General features: G+C 50.6%; 1 protein-coding gene and 1 long non-coding RNA gene across 4 annotated transcripts in view; one reads left to right on the top strand and one right to left on the bottom strand.

Annotated features, from left to right (window-relative positions):
* The window catches only part of BTBD19 (BTB domain containing 19), a 1,311,048-nt gene that overhangs the window by 1,152,547 nt on the left and 139,143 nt on the right, over positions 1–19,358 (top strand). The window lies entirely within an intron of this gene.
* Positions 1–19,358, bottom strand: part of LOC144807857 (uncharacterized) — a 124,131-nt gene that overhangs the window by 102,600 nt on the left and 2,173 nt on the right. Inside the window, exon 2 of the long non-coding RNA XR_013606477.1 lies at positions 16,834–16,952. This is a non-coding gene — a long non-coding RNA (uncharacterized LOC144807857). The remainder of the gene's footprint in view (positions 1–16,833; positions 16,953–19,358) is intronic.

The raw sequence follows: 19,358 nt of genomic DNA on the forward strand, positions 1-19,358 counted from the left end.
ACTGAACTCTTCCAGCCCTGCCAGCACCCGATTCACTAGTCTCTGGAAGGTGGCCGGAGCATTCTTCATGCCGAAGGGCATCACGTTGAAGTGGAAGTGGCCATCGGGGGTCGAGAAAGCGGATCGTTCTTGTGCCCCTGGCGTGAGGCCGATTTGCCAGTATCCGGCCGTGAGGCCGAAGGTGCTGAGGTACCTGGCGGCTCCCAGGCGATCGATCAGTTCATCTGCTCGGGGAATGGGATGGGCGTCGGTCCTGGTGACGGCATTCAGTCCCCGGTAGTCGACACAGAACCGCAGCTCCGGGGCACCCCGGGGGCGGCGGCCTTAGGGACCAGGACGACGGGACTGGCCCATGGACTGTCTGAGGGTTCGACTACCCCTAGGGCTAGCATCTTGGAAACTTCGGCTTGGATGCAGGCCCGGACTCCGTCGGGGACTCGGTAGGCTCGGTGCCGCACGGGCGGACAGTCCCCGGTGTCGACGTCATGAACACACCACTGGGTGACTCGGGGGGTGAGGGAAAATAAGTTCGCAAATTGACCCAGCAGTTTCTGGCAGTCCTGGCGCTGTTTGGGTGTCAGCGCGGGAGAGAGGTAGACCCCCTCGACTGAGCCATCTTTCTCGGAGGTGCTCAGGAGGTCTGGTAGAGGCTCGGAGTCGTCCTCCGCTCCGTCATCGGTAGCCAGCAACAGGCTCAGTTTGGTGCGGACAAAGTGGGGCTTGAGCCGGTTGGCGTGTAGGACCCGGAGGGGGTTCCGGGGGGACTCCATGTCCACTAGGTAGGTGACGGGGCTCTTGCGCTCCACCACTTTGAAGGGCCCCGTCCATTTGTCCTGGAGGGCGCCGGGGTCGACCGGGGACATGACCCAGACCTGCTGGCCCGGCTAAAATTCAATGGACGAGGCATTTTCATCATACCAGCGCTTCATCTCCTCTTGACTGGCCTTCAGGTTGGTTTCGGCCAGTTCCCGGAACTTCCGAGTCTGGTTGCGGAGAGTCAAGAGGTATCGGAAAACATCGGGCGGAGTATCGGAGGCGGCCAGCTCCCAGCCTTCCTTGACCGGGCTGAGGGGGCCTCGCACAGGGTGTCCATATAATAGTTCAAAGGGGCTGAACCCCAGGGACTTCTGGGGTACCTCCCGGTAGGCGAACAGGAGGCATGGCAGCAGGACGTCCCATTTGCGCCGGAGGGGCTCTTCTAGGCCCTTGATCATTCCTTTCAGGGTCCTATTAAATCGCTCCACTAGTCCATTCCCTTGAGGGTGATACGGGGTGGTGAACTTATCCGCGACCCCGCACTGTTGCCACAGGGACCGCATATATTTCGATATAAAGTTTGTGCCCCGATCACTTACGACCTCTCGGGGGAAGCCGACTCTAGAGAAGATCCCCATTAGCGCCCGACCCGCTACGGGGGCTGTGATAGTCCGGAGGGGGATAGCTTCTGGGTAGCGGGTGGCATGGTCCACCAGGACGAGGATGAAGCGGTGCCCCTGAGAGGTTGGAGGATCCAGTGGCCCCACGATGTCGATCCCTACTCGCTCGAAGGGAGTGGTTACCACGGGAAACGGTTGGAGTGGGGCCTTGATTTTCCCCCACTCTTTCCGCTGGCTTGGCAGGTCGGACAGGTTCGGCAGTGGTTGTACACATCGCTGCGCATCTTCGGCCAATAAAAGTGGGTCACCAGGCGGCTGTAGGATTTGTCCTGCCCCAGGTGCCCGGCGAGGGGCACATCATGTGCCAGTTTTAAGAGAAAGTCTCTGAAGGGGAGGGGGACGACTAGCAGTCGGCCGCCCCCCAGCTCGGCGATCTTTTGTTCACTGTACAGGAGGTCCTGGTCCCAATAGATCCAGTGGGACCCCGAGGAGTCTCCTGTGGCTTGCGTGGCGGCTTGTTGTCGGAGTCCCTCAAGGGAAGGACATGTCTTTTGTTCCCGACGGAACTGTTCGCGGGTGGGGCCCCCGTCTTGGCGCCACTGGGCTAGTTCGGGAAGGGGCCCGAGCTCGGGAAGTTCTTCATGGCGGGGGCCCTGCGGCCCCAGTTCGGGTTCGGCTGCGGCAGTGGCGGGTGGCGGAGGTGCCGGCCATTCTGGTTCTTCGGGCAGATTGTCTTCGGTTGGGACGGCGTCCCGGGTGGACATGGATCGGGTCGTTACGCAAACCCATTCAGGAAGGCCTAGCATCCCCAGATGCTCTCTTCGCTCGATCTGCACTCGAAGGGGATGCGAGCCATCTGGCACAGGCTCTCGGAATTGTCCGCTGACCGGACAGGACACAGAACGTGGGGCAAGATTTGCTCTGGGGTCACCAGATGGCAGCGGACGGCGGTTATGCTGGCCCCCGTGTCCCGGAGAGCCTCGGCCCGGCGTCCGTTGATGGTGACCGACTGGCGGTACTTCTGGGTGTTGATCGGAATCTGGTCTCGGGGGATCATGTCTTTGTCGCCCAGGGAGGCGAGGCACATGGCCGCGGACTCCCATTCTTCTGGTTCCATAGGGACCTCTTCTTCATCATCCTTTTCTTCGCTCAGAGCGGCTGCCGTGATTTGTCGACCGGGGGGGCCGGTGGTGCCGGGCCGCTGGTTCATGGGGCAGAGAGGATCATTGGCATAGTGACCCAGCCGCTGGCATCTGTGGCACGTAACGTTGGGGCGTGGCCCCGGTCGGGCTGGATGGGCCCCCCTCGGGCTGGAGGCTGGTGTAGAAGAGGCGGGCGAAGACCCCGGCGGGAGGTCTCGGCCTCGGCTGATGCCAGACCCGCCGCCTCGCGGCCGGTGGTTCCCCGGGGACCCTCGTCCGTATTCTCCTGTGCTGTTCCGGTGGACGCGGTTGCTCGCCCACCGATCTGCCTCGACCGCTAGCTTTCGCGGCTCGGTCATCTTGCTGTCGAGGAGGTGCTGTTGTAGTTCAATGAAGCAGTTGTTGGAGAGGTGTTCCCATAACATAAGGTTGACCAACTGCTGGTAGGTAGTGACCTGACTGCCTTTGACCCACCCCTCGAAGGCTCTGCTAAAAAAGTTCACATATTCTACCCAAGTGGTACCGGGGAGTTTTTTACAGTCTCGGAACCTCTGCCGGTACATTTCGGGGGTGAGTCCGTAGCGCGTGAGTAGGGCCGTTTTCATGTGTTCATAGGAGGTCATTTCGGTGTCAGGGAGTTCCAGCAGGGCGTCCCTCCCTTCGTTGACGAACTTTCCCCACAGTCCGGCGCCCCAATCCTTCAGGGGCACCCGATGGGCGGTCATGGCCACCTCGTAGGCTTTGAACCATTGCTGGATATCATCGTTCTTGTATTATTCTTTGACTACATCTTTCGGTAGGTGAACCTTGGTGTCCACGGGAGGGGCCGAGGTCTTGGCCCCGGCCGCGCTATCTTCGTTGATCTTGGCTTTGATTTCTAGTTCTCTCAGGCCTCGTTCGTGTTCATATGCTAGCCGTTTTTCTTCGAGGTCACGTTGTCTCCGTTTCTCTTCTAGATCCCCCTCCAGCCGTAGTTGCTCGAGGGCTATCTTTTTCTCCGCTAGCTGGAGTTCTCCGTCTAGCCGGAGTCGTGCAAGCTCCAATTCGTGTAGCCGGTTGCGCTCTCGTTCTCGAGCGTCTTCATAGATGAGGTCCGGGTTTAGTGTTGCGGTTCTTTCCCCCGTCGGGGGTGCGCTGGTTTCCTGTTGCCCATTCGGGCTATTCTCCTCTTGGGGTGGTCTGTCTCGGGTTTCCACCCAGGCTTGTAGGGCCGATTTGAAGTCCTCTTTTGTGCTCAGGCCAGTGGTAGCGATACCCATGTCTTTACAGAATTGTTTTAGTTCTTTGTGGCTGTATTCTTCTATCTTCTCTTTCTGGAATTCGGCAGGTAGGTTGGTTCCTTGGGTCGTCATGGTCTCTTTGTGTTTTTCTGTCGTAGTGGGTAGATCACTCTCTGTACGATTTTGCGTTGGCTCGGATCCCACCGCTGCCACCAATGTTAGAAAGGCGAACCCGGGGGAGGCAGAAGGTGTCTGACTGACCACCCCTAGGTCTACCCCTCCTACAGAGAAGGGAACGAGCGATGTCGAGAGGCCTCCGACGTGAGGGCCCTCTCCCAGAATCGTACAGCAGAGTAACCACACCACTACAAATGTACACCACACGTAGATAGAGTTTTCAATCTTTATCTGGCAATAAGTATCGTTTCAATATATACAGCAGATCCCGAGATCTGGAAAGTCTCGTGACAAGGGGCAAGGTAGCGGGACAGTCTTATAGATGGTCGGTTGCAAGGAGACCCTACGCACAGCTCTCAATCCTCGAGCTGGGGGGTTCCGGAAGGTTGGGCCGCGGTAGCGCCAGCAGGCTCCAAGATGGTTCAGCGAGTGTGGACCGCGGCAGCGCCAGCAGGTTCCAAGATGGTTTAGCGAGTGTGGACCGCGGCAGCGCCAGCAGGTTCCAAGATGGTTCAGCGAGTGTGGACCACGGCAGCGCCAGCAGGTTCCAAGATGGTTCAGCGAGTGTGGACCGCGGCAGCGCCAGCAGGTTCCAAGATGGTTCAGCGAGGGTGGACCGCGGCAGCGCCAGCAGGTTCCAAGATGGTTCAGCGAGTGTGGACCGCGGCAGCGCCAGCAGGTTCCAAGATGGTTCAGCGAGTGTGGACCGCGGCAGCGCCAGCAGGCTCCAAGTAGAACAGCAAGGTGAGTTCGTCTCGGGGTCAGCCGCGACAGCGTCAGCAGGGCTTCTCGACTCCGGGATACAACTGCCGTCCTACTCCGGGGCTGGCCCAGATATAGGTCTGGAGTCCTTTGATGTCCGGACCCTCTCGCCTGGGGGTCCGAGGGGCCGGATGATGGTGTCCAGACACCCAGCAGGGGGTGGAGCCAGCGCTCAGGGAGGCCGGAGGCCGATCGAAACCAGACATCCGGAGGGCTCTTGGTGCCTCGATGGCGGCTCGCTGGGGCCGAGGCCGCGGCTGGGCCGGGACCACGTGTCTGTGACGTGATGGGCCCAAGATGGCGTCGGGCCTGGAATGAGGGTCCGGGGGGGCACCGGACCGGTAATGCTGGGGTGGCCCGAGTGTGCCGTGTCAGTGGTTGTGGGCCGCCGGGTGGCGGATCTGGTGGTTTGTAGGTCGTGCAGAGGTGTGCCCGAGGCCGACCCGGGCTGGATGGAGGGCCGATGTCGTCCGGGGCCCGCCATGCGGGAGGGGTAGGACCACGCCACGAGGCCGGGTCCAACAAGGCTGAGATAGTAAGGGGGAGGCGGTGGGGGGGCATTATTGACCAGGACGAGGATGTGTAGGATGAAGAGTGATTAGGATTAATGGTAAGTAATGGAAACAATATCTCTACATCACTCCTCCTCATACCAGCTGTCACTGCGTGAGGTATACCAGACCTTTAGAGGCCTTGACAAATAGTACCAAAAAGGATAATGACCTGAAAGCAATCAAATGTGTTGTAGGGATTCTGCGAAGTCATAGAACTATGCTTGGGATCATAGGAGCATAGTAGTCATTGTACCCCCCGTGTACCCAGGAGCCCGGGACCGACTAGCTATAGTGTCTCACTTGCTCTCCTACTCATTCACAGAGGAACAAGTGATTAGACACCCCAGAATACAACACTTCCGGCCCTCTCAGGAATCACGGTTGCAGGACACACCCGTTTGCTCTCACTCTCGTACTAGTCCACAATAAGTTCTGACAGAGACACGAGGAAAGTTTAAAATGTTTAGTTTAACTATTGTGCTCTAGTATGCAGTATATGTGCCACAATAAGTAAGAAAATTGCTTAACACAAATACAGTCAGCATAGTAAGTAGTCCATATTTCATAAATAGAGCTGTCATTATATAATACCGGGTAGCCAAACCTCCCTTCCCGCTTACAGAAGCAAAATGATTATATATCAGAAGATCTCTGGGTGTTAGCAGCAGACCCCGTACCGCAGCATACACAGATGAAAGTTCTACTTCTCAGGTGCTTTCACAAGCTTTTCTGTGGAAAGGTCCCTCTCCAAGTGTGTTGTTACCTATCCGTGCATACCTATATGACAAACCAACGTTTTCCCAAACAGCTGCTTTGCATGTTTGGTCTAGATGCTAGGGCCTGACTAGAACAGAATAATAAGGGGCATTGTTGTTCAACCATGTCTACAGTGTTCAGACTAAATCCCAGGAAAGAACAGTACACACTAACAACAGCAGGTTCTGTGTCACAGTACAGTGTGGCACAAAGCAAAATATGTCTGTAGAGTAACATGTGCAAAGCAGAGAAAAATCTGCAACGTGCTCATGCTAACATAGGGAAAAGGACAATGGGCCTGCACAAGACATATGACAAATGCATATTGAAAAGTGTAATGCGTGAGCAAATATATTATACTAGCAGCCCGTCCCGACGTTCTCCGGGTATGAAATAGAATGTGTGTAATATGTGTATTCAGATACGGTCATTCGTGTGTTCCCCCGCTTGAGGCCCAGCTGCAGCCCTGGTTGAGGTTAGCAGGTGCGTGTCCCCCCGCTTGAGGCCCAGCTGCAGCCCTGGTTCATGTTAGCAGACGCATGTAATTAGTGTAGTGATCCGCCGCCTGAGCCCGGCTACAGCCCTGGCTGATGTTAGCAGGCGCGTGTAATTTGGTTTAATGTGATAGTTCAGTAACAGCGCGCATGAGAGGCTGCAGTAATTGTCCCCGCAGACATGCTCAGTCGCGTGTGCCCCCGCTTGAGGGCCAGCGGCGACCGTCTAACAATTAGAATTGTGTGAGTCTTGAATGATTGTTTCCCGCTGTTCTTATTTTTTTATGGCCCACACCAAGGCTCTTCGGCCCGAGTACTTTTTAGACGCACCCAGGCCAAGGCACACACTGCATTCGGCACCCCCAGTATGTGTGAGACAACGGGCAGTCCCCCAAGGGAGTCTTGCGAATGGTTACTTACCACGCTTCGAGGTGAACGCCTTTGTGACGCACACGGCCACAGCAGACGATCTGATTAATGTTTGACCCAAATGGCATGAAGTGCGGAACGTAGCACCCGCCCCAGGGTTTGTCACGCCCCCAGCGTGCCCCTTGATGCGGCGCAATTGCGTAATTGGCGCTTCACATGGCATGAAGGGCGGACACACGCCCACAGCACGGACACACGCCCACAGCGTTTGTCACGGCCCCAGCGTGTCACGCCCCCAGCATGCCCCTTTATGCGGCGCAATTACGACTCACATGGCATGAAGGAAGGTACCACAAGCCCCCAGCGTTTTTCATGCCCCCAGCACACGCCCACAGTAGAACGCAGACACGCCCACAAGGGACTACTTTGCTGGCACGGTTCTTTTACCTTTTAAATGTATATGGTGGCCGTCTGCATAGCCTATGTCCTTCTGCTGCAACTGCCCTTTCCAACGCTGTATTGGGTGTTGTGATTGGTGCTGTGGTTACTGAGATTACCCGCCTCAAAGGTTTGGGCTCTCTCTTTATAATATTAGTATAGATATATGGATATATGGATATATATATATATATATATTACCTACTGGCGATAGCCAGTAGGTATATATAGTTAGGATTGTTTTCCATAGGGAAATCGCAACATTCTATTGGGAATAACTTTGGCGCCGGTTGAGGAATCTTCCTGAAATTTTCCCTAACTTTGCCTCGCGGCGCTCCGCTCCTTCCCTGTAAGTTTGGGTGGGATTCGTCAAGCGGGGGCCGAGATAAAAGGGGGGTCCCAAAACGTGTTTTCCCCATGTTAATTTCCATAGGGCGGTTGGACTCACTTTTAGCCCGAACGGCTGAATGGTTTTCCACCAAACTTGGCAAAATTGTAGGGACTGGTAGCCCGATGTGCCTTTGCTATGTCTCAAGATATGTGCTCCAGTGGTTTTTACGAAAATTAACTTTGAATAAATATATATTGGGCTACATTGGGCTATATATATTTTAGAGCCCAAATGTAGCCCAATGTAGCCCAAAGATGGCCACCAGAGACAAAAAAAAACAAATGTAGCCCAAATATCAGCCAGATGTAGCCCAATGGCAGAATGTCCCAGAGTGTTCTAAAGAACAACTAGAGCGCTAACAGTCTTACTTATGACAAAAGTATGGCACACCTGAAGTCATCTTGATTGGAATAAAGTGTTAACACTTAAAACATTTAATTTGCAAAGGAACAAAATGAGGGGGTTCATTTTGCCATAGAAATTATGATTAGTGCTGAAGAAAGAGGCACATTTTGAGTGACTTCTCAAATCCTCTTATATTTCATTAAAAAAATTCTGATATGCAGTCTCCCAAGATGGCCACCAGAGACAAAAGAGCCCAAATGTAGCCCAAATATCAGCCAGATGTAGCCCAACTATAGCCCAATGGCAGAATGTCCCAGAGTGTTCTAAAGAACAACTAGAACGCTAACAGTCTTACTTATGACAAAAGTATGGCACACCTGAAGTCATCTTGATTGGAATAAAGTGGTAACACTTAATACATTTAATTTGAAAAGGAACAAAATGAGGGGTTTCATTTTGCCATAGAAATTTTATATATATAAATATTCACTGAAAAAACCATAGGTTACACACCAGTTATAGTTAGGAATTAGCATTTAAAAAACCTTTGAAATTCACTGAAAAAACCATAGGTTTCACACCAGTTATAGTTAGCTGGAAATTTTACTCGCATAAAACCATTGAAATATTGAAATTCCCACGTTATAGTTAGTTGGACTCACTATAACTTGCACGTCTGCAATGCACTGCTGATGACGTCACATATTACATCACTCATGGATATATTTAAATATTTAAACATTACTCGCTAATATATGTATTCACTAAGATACACTTAATAAGCCAGTTAACCAATCAATTGTTTTTTAAAAAACACTGAAAAAACCATAGGTTTCAGGCCTTATATAGTCATTTGAGATGTCATCAGTGATGTCACTGACCATGTCATGAATGATCTAATATGTGACATCATCAGCAGTGGATTGCAGGTGCGCGAAATATAGTTAGTACAACTAACTATATAGGAGCAATTTCATTGGTTTTGTATGAGTAAAATGTCCAGCTAACTATAACACCACTATAACTTATAGTTTTTTGAGTGAATTTCAAAGGTTTTTTAAAAACGAATTCCTAACTATATAACTCCTGAAACCTATGGTTTTTTCAGTGAATATATATATATATATATATATATATATATATAATGTCGCTCCTGCTTGATCCGAAGTACTAGGAATCACTCGAACTACATCAAAGGCTCCAAGCAACAGCCTTTATTCAAAAAGTATGGAAAACATGCTTCGGCAGAATCCTTTTAGCAGTCACACGCCAGCCTGACGCGTTTCGATAATTCTCCTCAGAGGCTTGTGGCGGATGAAATGCACTGCCGCACTTCCCGTTTTTCTCCTCTCATGGCGCACACCTGTTTTGGTACTGCGCTGCGGATTATGGGAATTGTAGTGCCGGTTGAAGGTGCAATGTTCTGCCGGCTTCGTTTCAAGACCCTGAATGGGCCCCCGCCTCCGATGTTTTCCTAAATCCTGTGTGATGTAGCTCCGAAAATGGGCTGGCAGGATGACAGTCCACACGGCTCCCAAGTTACCAGGATGGTGCATTCCTGACGGCTCGGCCGCCGTTTTAACATTGTAGCTCCTGCTTGATCCGAAGTACTAGGAATCACTCGAACTACATCAAAGGCTCCAAGCAACAGCCTTTATTCAAAAGGTATGGAAAACATGCTTCGGCAGAATCCTTTTAGCAGTCACACGCCAGCCTGACGCGTTTCGTTAATTCTCCTCAGAGGCTTGTGGCGGATGAAATGCACTGCCGCACTTCCCGTTTTTCTCCTCTCATGGCGCACACCTGTTTTGGTACTGCGCTGCGGATTATGGGAATTGTAGTGCCGGTTGAAGGTGCAATGTTCTGCCGGCTTCGTTTCAAGACCCTGAATGGGCCCCCGCCTCCGATGTTTTCCTAAATCCTGTGTGATGTAGCTCCGAAAATGGGCTGGCAGGATGACAGTCCACACGGCTCCCAAGTTACCAGGATGGTGCATTCCTGACGGCTCGGCCGCCGTTTTAACATTGTAGCTCCTGCTTGATCCGAAGTACTAGGAATCACTCGAACTACATCAAAGGCTCCAAGCAACAGCCTTTATTCAAAAGGTATGGAAAACATGCTTCGGCAGAATCCTTTTAGCAGTCACACGCCAACCTGACGCGTTTCGATAATTCTCCTCAGAGGCTTGTGGCGGATGAAATGCACTGCCGCACTTCCCGTTTTTCTCCTCTCATGGCGCACACCTGTTTTGGTACTGCGCTGCGGATTATGGGAATTGTAGTGCCGGTTGAAGGTGCAATGTTCTGCCGGCTTCGTTTCAAGACCCTGAATGGGCCCCCGCCTCCGATGTTTTCCTAAATCCTGTGTGATGTAGCTCCGAAAATGGGCTGGCAGGATGACAGTCCACACGGCTCCCAAGTTACCAGGATGGTGCATTCCTGACGGCTCGGCCGCCGTTTTAACATTGTAGCTCCTGCTTGATCCGAAGTACTAGGAATCACTCGAACTACATCAAAGGCTCCAAGCAACAGCCTTTATTCAAAAGGTATGGAAAACATGCTTCGGCAGAATCCTTTTAGCAGTCACACGCCAGCCTGACGCGTTTCGATAATTCTCCTCAGAGGCTTGTGGCGGATGAAATGCACTGCCGCACTTCCCGTTTTTCTCCTCTCATGGCGCACACCTGTTTTGGTACTGCGCTGCGGATTATGGGAATTGTAGTGCCGGTTGAAGGTGCAATGTTCTGCCGGCTTCGTTTCAAGACCCTGAATGGGCCCCCGCCTCCGATGTTTTCCTAAATCCTGTGTGATGTAGCTCCGAAAATGGGCTGGCAGGATGACAGTCCACACGGCTCCCAAGTTACCAGGATGGTGCATTCCTGACGGCTCGGCCGCCGTTTTAACATTGTAGCTCCTGCTTGATCCGAAGTACTAGGAATCACTCGAACTACATCAAAGGCTCCAAGCAACAGCCTTTATTCAATAGTGACTGCTAAAAGGATTCTGCCGAAGCATGTTTTCCATACCTTTTGAATAAAGGCTGTTGCTTGGAGCCTTTGATGTAGTTCGAGTGATTCCTAGTACTTCGGATCAAGCAGGAGCTACAATGTTAAAACGGCGGCCGAGCCGTCAGGAATGCACCATCCTGGTAACTTGGGAGCCGTGTGGACTGTCATCCTGCCAGCCCATCTTCGGAGCTACATCACACAGGATTTAGGAAAACTTCGGAGGCGGGGGCCCATTCAGGGTCTTGAAACGAAGCCGGCAGAACATTGCACCTTTAACCGGCACTACAATTCCCATAATCCGCAGCGCAGTACCAAAACAGGTGTGCGCCATGAGAGGAGAAAAACGGGAAGTGCGGCAGTGCATTTCATCCGCCACAAGCCTCTGAGGAGAATTATCGAAACGCGTCAGGCTGGCGTGTGACTGCTAAAAGGATTCTGCCGAAGCATGTTTTCCATACCTTTTGAATAAAGGCTGTTGCTTGGAGCCTTTGATGTAGTTCGAGTGATTCCTAATACTTCGGATCAAGCAGGAGCTACAATGTTAAAACGGCGGCCGAGCCGTCAGGAATGCACCATCCTGGTAACTTGGGAGCCGTGTGGACTGTCATCCTGCCAGCCCATCTTCGGAGCTACATCACACAGGATTTAGGAAAACATCGGAGGCGGGGGCCCATTCAGGGTCTTGAAACGAAGCCGGCAGAACATTGCACCTTTAACCGGCACTACAATTCCCATAATCCGCAGCGCAGTACCAAAACAGGTGTGCGCCATGAGAGGAGAAAAACGGGAAGTGCGGCAGTGCATTTCATCCGCCACAAGCCTCTGAGGAGAATTATCGAAACGCGTCAGGCTGGCGTGTGACTGCTAAAAGGATTCTGCCGAAGTATGTTTTCCATACCTTTTGAATAAAGGCTGTTGCTTGGAGCCTTTGATGTAGTTCGAGTGATTCCTAGTACTTCGGATCAAGCAGGAGCTACAATGTTAAAACGGCGGCCGAGCCGTCAGGAATGCACCATCCTGGTAACTTGGGAGCCGTGTGGACTGTCATCCTGCCAGCCCATCTTCGGAGCTACATCACACAGGATTTAGGAAAACATCGGAGGCGGGGGCCCATTCAGGGTCTTGAAACGAAGCCGGCAGAACATTGCACCTTTAACCGGCACTACAATTCCCATAATCCGCAGCGCAGTACCAAAACAGGTGTGCGCCATGAGAGGAGAAAAACGGGAAGTGCGACAGTGCATTTCATCCGCCACAAGCCTCTGAGGAGAATTATCGAAACGCGTCAGGCTGGCGTGTGACTGCTAAAAGGATTCTGCCGAAGCATGTTTTCCATACCTTTTGAATAAAGGCTGTTGCTTGGAGCCTTTGATGTAGTTCGAGTGATTCCTAGTACTTCGGATCAAGCAGGAGCTACAATGTTAAAACGGCGGCCGAGCCGTCAGGAATGCACCATCCTGGTAACTTGGGAGCCGTGTGGACTGTCATCCTGCCAGCCCATCTTCGGAGCTACATCACACAGGATTTAGGTAAACATCGGAGGCGGGGGCCCATTCAGGGTCTTGAAACGAAGCCGGCAGAACATTGCACCTTTAACCGGCACTACAATTCCCATAATCCGCAGCGCAGTACCAAAACAGGTGTGCGCCATGAGAGGAGAAAAACGGGAAGTGCGGCAGTGCATTTCATCCGCCACAAGCCTCTGAGGAGAATTATCGAAACGCGTCAGGCTGGCGTGTGACTGCTAAAAGGATTCTGCCGAAGCATGTTTTCCATACCTTTTGAATAAAGGCTGTTGCTTGGAGCCTTTGATGTAGTTCGAGTGATTCCTAGTACTTCGGATCAAGCAGGAGCTACAATGTTAAAACGGCGGCCGAGCCGTCAGGAATGCACCATCCTGGTAACTTGGGAGCCGTGTGGACTGTCATCCTGCCAGCCCATCTTCGGAGCTACATCACACAGGATTTAGGAAAACATCGGAGGCGGGGGCCCATTCAGGGTCTTGAAACGAAGCCGGCAGAACATTGCACCTTTAACCGGCACTACAATTCCCATAATCCGCAGCGCAGTACCAAAACAGGTGTGCGCCATGAGAGGAGAAAAACGGGAAGTGCGGCAGTGCATTTCATCCGCCACAAGCCTCTGAGGAGAATTATCGAAACGCGTCAGGCTGGCGTGTGACTGCTAAAAGGATTCTGCCGAAGCATGTTTTCCATACCTTTTGAATAAAGGCTGTTGCTTGGAGCCTTTGATGTAGTTCGAGTGATTCCTAGTACTTCGGATCAAGCAGGAGCTACAATGTTAAAACGGCGGCCGAGCCGTCAGGAATGCACCATCCTGGTAACTTGGGAGCCGTGTGGACTGTCATCCTGCCAGCCCATCTTCGGAGCTACATCACACAGGATTTAGGAAAACATCGGAGGCGGGGGCCCATTCAGGGTCTTGAAACGAAGCCGGCAGAACATTGCACCTTTAACCGGCACTACAATTCCCATAATCCGCAGCGCAGTACCAAAACAGGTGTGCGCCATGAGAGGAGAAAAACGGGAAGTGCGGCAGTGCATTTCATCCGCCACAAGCCTCTGAGGAGAATTATCGAAACGCGTCAGGCTGGCGTGTGACTGCTAAAAGGATTCTGCCAAAGCATGTTTTCCATACCTTTTGAATAAAGGCTGTTGCTTGGAGCCTTTGATGTAGTTCGAGTGATTCCTAGTACTTCGGATCAAGCAGGAGCTACAATGTTAAAACGGCGGCCGAGCCGTCAGGAATGCACCATCCTGGTAACTTGGGAGCCGTGTGGACTGTCATCCTGCCAGCCCATCTTCGGAGCTACATCACACAGGATTTAGGAAAACATCGGAGGCGGGGGCCCATTCAGGGTCTTGAAACGAAGCCGGCAGAACATTGCACCTTTAACCGGCACTACAATTCCCATAATCCGCAGCGCAGTACCAAAACAGGTGTGCGCCATGAGAGGAGAAAAACGGGAAGTGCGGCAGTGCATTTCATCCGCCACAAGCCTCTGAGGAGAATTATCGAAACGCGTCAGGCTGGCGTGTGACTGCTAAAAGGATTCTGCCGAAGCATGTTTTCCATACCTTTTGAATAAAGGCTGTTGCTTGGAGCCTTTGATGTAGTTCGAGTGATTCCTAGTACTTCGGATCAAGCAGGAGCTACAATGTTAAAACGGCGGCCGAGCCGTCAGGAATGCACCATCCTGGTAACTTGGGAGCCGTGTGGACTGTCATCCTGCCAGCCCATCTTCGGAGCTACATCACACAGGATTTAGGAAAACATCGGAGGCGGGGGCCCATTCAGGGTCTTGAAACGAAGCCGGCAGAACATTGCACCTTTAACCGGCACTACAATTCCCATAATCCGCAGCGCAGTACCAAAACAGGTGTGCGCCATGAGAGGAGAAAAACGGGAAGTGCGGCAGTGCATTTCATCCGCCACAAGCCTCTGAGGAGAATTATCGAAACGCGTCAGGCTGGCGTGTGACTGCTAAAAGGATTCTGCCGAAGCATGTTTTCCATACCTTTTGAATAAAGGCTGTTGCTTGGAGCCTTTGATGTAGTTCGAGTGATTCCTAGTACTTCGGATCAAGCAGGAGCTACAATGTTAAAACGGCGGCCGAGCCGTCAGGAATGCACCATCCTGGTAACTTGGGAGCCGTGTGGACTGTCATCCTGCCAGCCCATCTTCGGAGCTACATCACACAGGATTTAGGAAAACATCGGAGGCGGGGGCCCATTCAGGGTCTTGAAACGAAGCCGGCAGAACATTGCACCTTTAACCGGCACTACAATTCCCATAATCCGCAGCGCAGTACCAAAACAGGTGTGCGCCATGAGAGGAGAAAAACGGGAAGTGCGGCAGTGCATTTCATCCGCCACAAGCCTCTGAGGAGAATTATCGAAACGCGTCAGGCTGGCGTGTGACTGCTAAAAGGATTCTGCCGAAGCATGTTTTCCATACCTTTTGAATAAAGGCTGTTGCTTGGAGCCTTTGATGTAGTTCGAGTGATTCCTAGTACTTCGGATCAAGCAGGAGCTACAATGTTAAAACGGCGGCCGAGCCGTCAGGAATGCACCATCCTGGTAACTTGGGAGCCGTGTGGACTGTCATCCTGCCAGCCCATCTTCGGAGCTACATCACACAGGATTTAGGAAAACATCGGAGGCGGGGGCCCATTCAGGGTCTTGAAACGAAGCCGGCAGAACATTGCACCTTTAACCGGCACTACAATTCCCATAATCCGCAGCGCAGTACCAAAACAGGTGTGCGCCATGAGAGGAGAAAAACGGGAAGTGCGGCAGTGCATTTCATCCGCCACAAGCCTCTGAGGAGAATTATCGAAACGCGTCAGGCTGGCGTGTGACTGCTAAAAGGATTCTGCCGAAGCATGTTTTCCATACCTTTTGAATAAAGGCTGTTGCTTGGAGCCTTTGATGTAGTTCGAGTGATTCCTAGTACTTCGGATCAAGCAGGAGCTACAATGTTAAAACGGCGGCCGAGCCGTCAGGAATGCACCATCCTGGTAACTTGGGAGCCGTGTGGACTGTCATCCTGTCAGCCCATCTTCGGAGCTACATCACACAGGATTTAGGAAAACATCGGAGGCGGGGGCCCATTCAGGGTCTTGAAACGAAGCCGGCAGAACATTGCACCTTTAACCGGCACTACAATTCCCATAATCCGCAGCGCAGTACCAAAACAGGTGTGCGCCATGAGAGGAGAAAAACGGGAAGTGCGGCAGTGCATTTCATCCGCCACAAGCCTCTGAGGAGAATTATCGAAACGCGTCAGGCTGGCGTGTGACTGCTAAAAGGATTCTGCCGAAGCATGTTTTCCATACCTTTTGAATAAAGGTTGTTGCTTGGAGCCTTTGATGTAGTTCGAGTGATTCCTAGTACTTCGGATCAAGCAGGAGCTACAATATATATATATATATATATATATATATTGATACCCCTCGGTTCATTTTCGCCAGAATTTTCAGCGCTCTCTCACCGGTTCGTAAATCCCCGCGGCAGAACCACGCCGCATTTAAATCCACAACCAATTCTTCCAGCTGGGAGAAAAACGGGACGAACTCGCGTTTGTCTTCACTTATGTGCTTTTTTATTTAATCCTCACAGCATGGAGTTTCTCAAGCAGGCAGGCACAAATCTATGCGTTTCGGATAGCATAACCCTTGTTCACGATCAATTTGGCTCCAGGCTCTCAGTCTCAATATAGTGAGTCACGTTTTTACATCATTTCCTGTTTGATGTTATTTTGGCCCTCGACCTTCTGGATGATGTAGTTTTTTGCAATTTTTTAATAATTTTTTTTCTGCGTCTGCATAGCCTATGTCCTTCTGCTGCAACTGCCCTTTCCAACGCTGTATTAGGTGTTGTGATTGGTGCTGTGGTTACTGAGATTACCCGCCTCAAAGGTTTGGGCTCTCTCTCTATAATATTAGTATGGATTAGGCGACCAAAAGCTATTATAACACAAAACTCTTTCTTTCATATTTCAACATAGTTCACAATATCAGACCCAGAATTTAAAAACATTTGACAGTATATTTTTTAATTAGTAATGGTTAAGAAACATGTAGTGAGTGGCCCGATTCCTGCTCCACACATTTCATTCAAAGGAACTTCCTGAATTTCTGTGCAAGAGGCCACATGCCACCAGTAGAATGGCCTGGAATCCTTTCTAGGGGGCGTGAGGGGTGGAGTTATTGAGGTGGATAGGCTAACAGAATGGTGGATTTTGTCTATCGACTTATTATTATATATGATGCTTTCTTACCTTGATCTGGTAAAACAGAAATAAGTGATCTGAATTCTTAACAGGTTTTGTTCTGTCAAAGTAGGTCAGGACGGATGTTTTCATATCCTATGTGCTCAGTCATTGATCCTCATCAGAAACTGTGGAAGGGAAAAAAACTGAAAAATTACCTCTTGAGACTGATGGAAATTAGAAGACATTTTAAAACAAGCATTTGCAATGCAATCAGTCTTGCATCTGTTAAAGTTAGAGCTATTGTCGTTGTAAATGATATTGTTTTTTTCTTATTTTTTTGTTTGGATTGGAGAGAATGTATGTGGTGTGGAGTGGAATTATGTGGTTGAAGTGGAATTGTTAGTTGTGGAATTGTGTGGGGTGGAATTGTATGGTGTTGAGTGAGAGCAAGGCTTTAGGGCGGTGCGACCGGTGGAGCCGCAGCAGGCGCTGACTTTGTAGAGCTTAAACAAATTAAATGTATGTCAGAGAGGGGCAATAGAGAGGTGAGGGGCACTGTTGGAGAGTGGTAGTGAGGGAATTCGTGCAGAAGGAGTAAAGGGGGGGTGCCAAAAAGGACTGTCGCACCAGGCAACACCAGCGCTAAAGCCGGCCCCGTGTGGAGTATATTTGTATAGAGGAATTATGTGGCATGGTGAATAGATAGGGGTGAGAACTGCACAGAATAGATAGAAAGGGATAGGTAGTTTGTGCACGAAGTGGTGATTGAACCCCAGACAGAGAGCAGAAAGTGTGTGAGAAAGAGAAAAAGAAGGCGGGAGCAGACCACAGGCGCATAAAGAGTGTTTCCGCAGAAGACACCCCAAACAGAGGAGGAGAGCGTAGGTTTGAGATATGGAAATGTTGAAAAGGCATGGGAAACAAACTACTCGAAGGCCTGAAGTGAACCAATATGAGGGAGGCGGGAAGAATGCGCGAGAGAGAGGTGAGAGAGAGACACACACAAGTCAGAGGGGCACCTAGAGCGGGCGGGAGGAGGCGAAAGGTGGAGCAGTGCACAGTGCAAGGAGGTACAGGAAGGTAGCATGTGTGAGCAGGTAGGATAGAGAGGAGACAGGGAATGAGAGGGAGAGGGAAAGGGGCCAGTGGAATAGCGAGATGAGGGGGGATAGTGAGTGTGTGAGGGAGAGATGAGAGAAGGTAGAGATGGGTTGTCTTGAAATTGTTTGCTGTAGAGTTGTGTTGTGGAAATGTGTGGCATGGTGTGATTTGGAATTATGTGGGTTGTATGTAATCAAATGGTATTAACTGTAGTGGAATTGTATAGAGTGAGATTGTGTGTTATGGAGTTAATTACGTGGAATGATATTGTGTGCTGGGGAGTGCTATGTTGTGGAGTTGAATTATGTGGTGTGCTGTTAAATTTTGTGGCATGATGTGGGAAATTTGTGGTGTGTAGGCACTGCCAGATGCGCTGGTATGACAGGTCGGTCTGTTGGCTAGCTTTTAAAAGTTTTTTAGACATGTATTTAAGCCTACTAACCCACTTTTAATTTTAAATGAAATAGCAAGTGTCCCTGCTCATGATGGTTTACTGCATAGTAACGTAAACATTTGAGCAGCCTCTTCAGCCCTAGGGCACCACTCTCAGCATATTTTCCATGAAGCTTTCAAGGATACACGGTAAAGTTAAAAAGTTGTCTCTACCGATTATTTCTTTGAAATAAAAATATTACCCTTCTTCAAAAGAAGCCGCTTGGCAAACAACATATCCTGGAGTAGACATTTTAGAAAAATTATTAATCCTTTGGCCAACCTAAATACACCTAACCAACATGCCGCAATACCTCAACAAAGATTTGTATCAACCCCAAGGGCATCAACAAGGTCGCTTCCGTGGTCAACAGAAAAGGATTACCTTTTCTGGTACTGATACAGACTCAGACAACGAAAGGGGCCCTGAACACCAACAAAGGGCGAGACAAGAACAACCATCCACCTCGAGACAGTCTTTTTTAGGACAAGGCCAGAGGGGACAAGGCCCTCCAACGCGAGGCCAACAAACACGCAGAGGATGGGGTCGCAACAACTACACCCCCGGGTTCCGACGTACGAGGAACCAATACTACGAGTGGTAGAAGATAATGTAAGTCTACCAATTTTCAATCTCTCCAAACACTCTCTATCCACTACTGAAATATCTGTCCTCGCACATGGTCTCTCCTTTGTTCCAACACATAAGAACGATCTGTTCTCAACAAAATTAGAACTTTACAAGTTCTTCAGAGCTATTCGCCTTAAAAACTTCTTTGCTAACAGAAACAACACCCTCTCTGTGGACGTGACTGGCCTACGTCCTATTTCAACTTTTTTCCCAGCGAACAACCTGGCAGCCAAAGAAATCATTACTTTTGAAAACGCAGTAATGACTCAAATTGAACATCTATTCAGGCATCCTAAATGGGTCCCCTACAATCTCAATAAAGCACAACAACAGGCATTATTCCATCTACAATCCCTCCCTGATACCATCTTCAAACCAGCTGATAAAGGTGGGGGTATCGTCCTTTGGGATGAGAAAGCCTACAATT

The sequence above is a fragment of the Lissotriton helveticus genome, chromosome 1_2, assembly GCF_964261635.1.
Source record: "Lissotriton helveticus chromosome 1_2, aLisHel1.1, whole genome shotgun sequence".
In the NCBI taxonomy this organism is placed as follows: domain Eukaryota; kingdom Metazoa; phylum Chordata; class Amphibia; order Caudata; family Salamandridae; genus Lissotriton; species Lissotriton helveticus.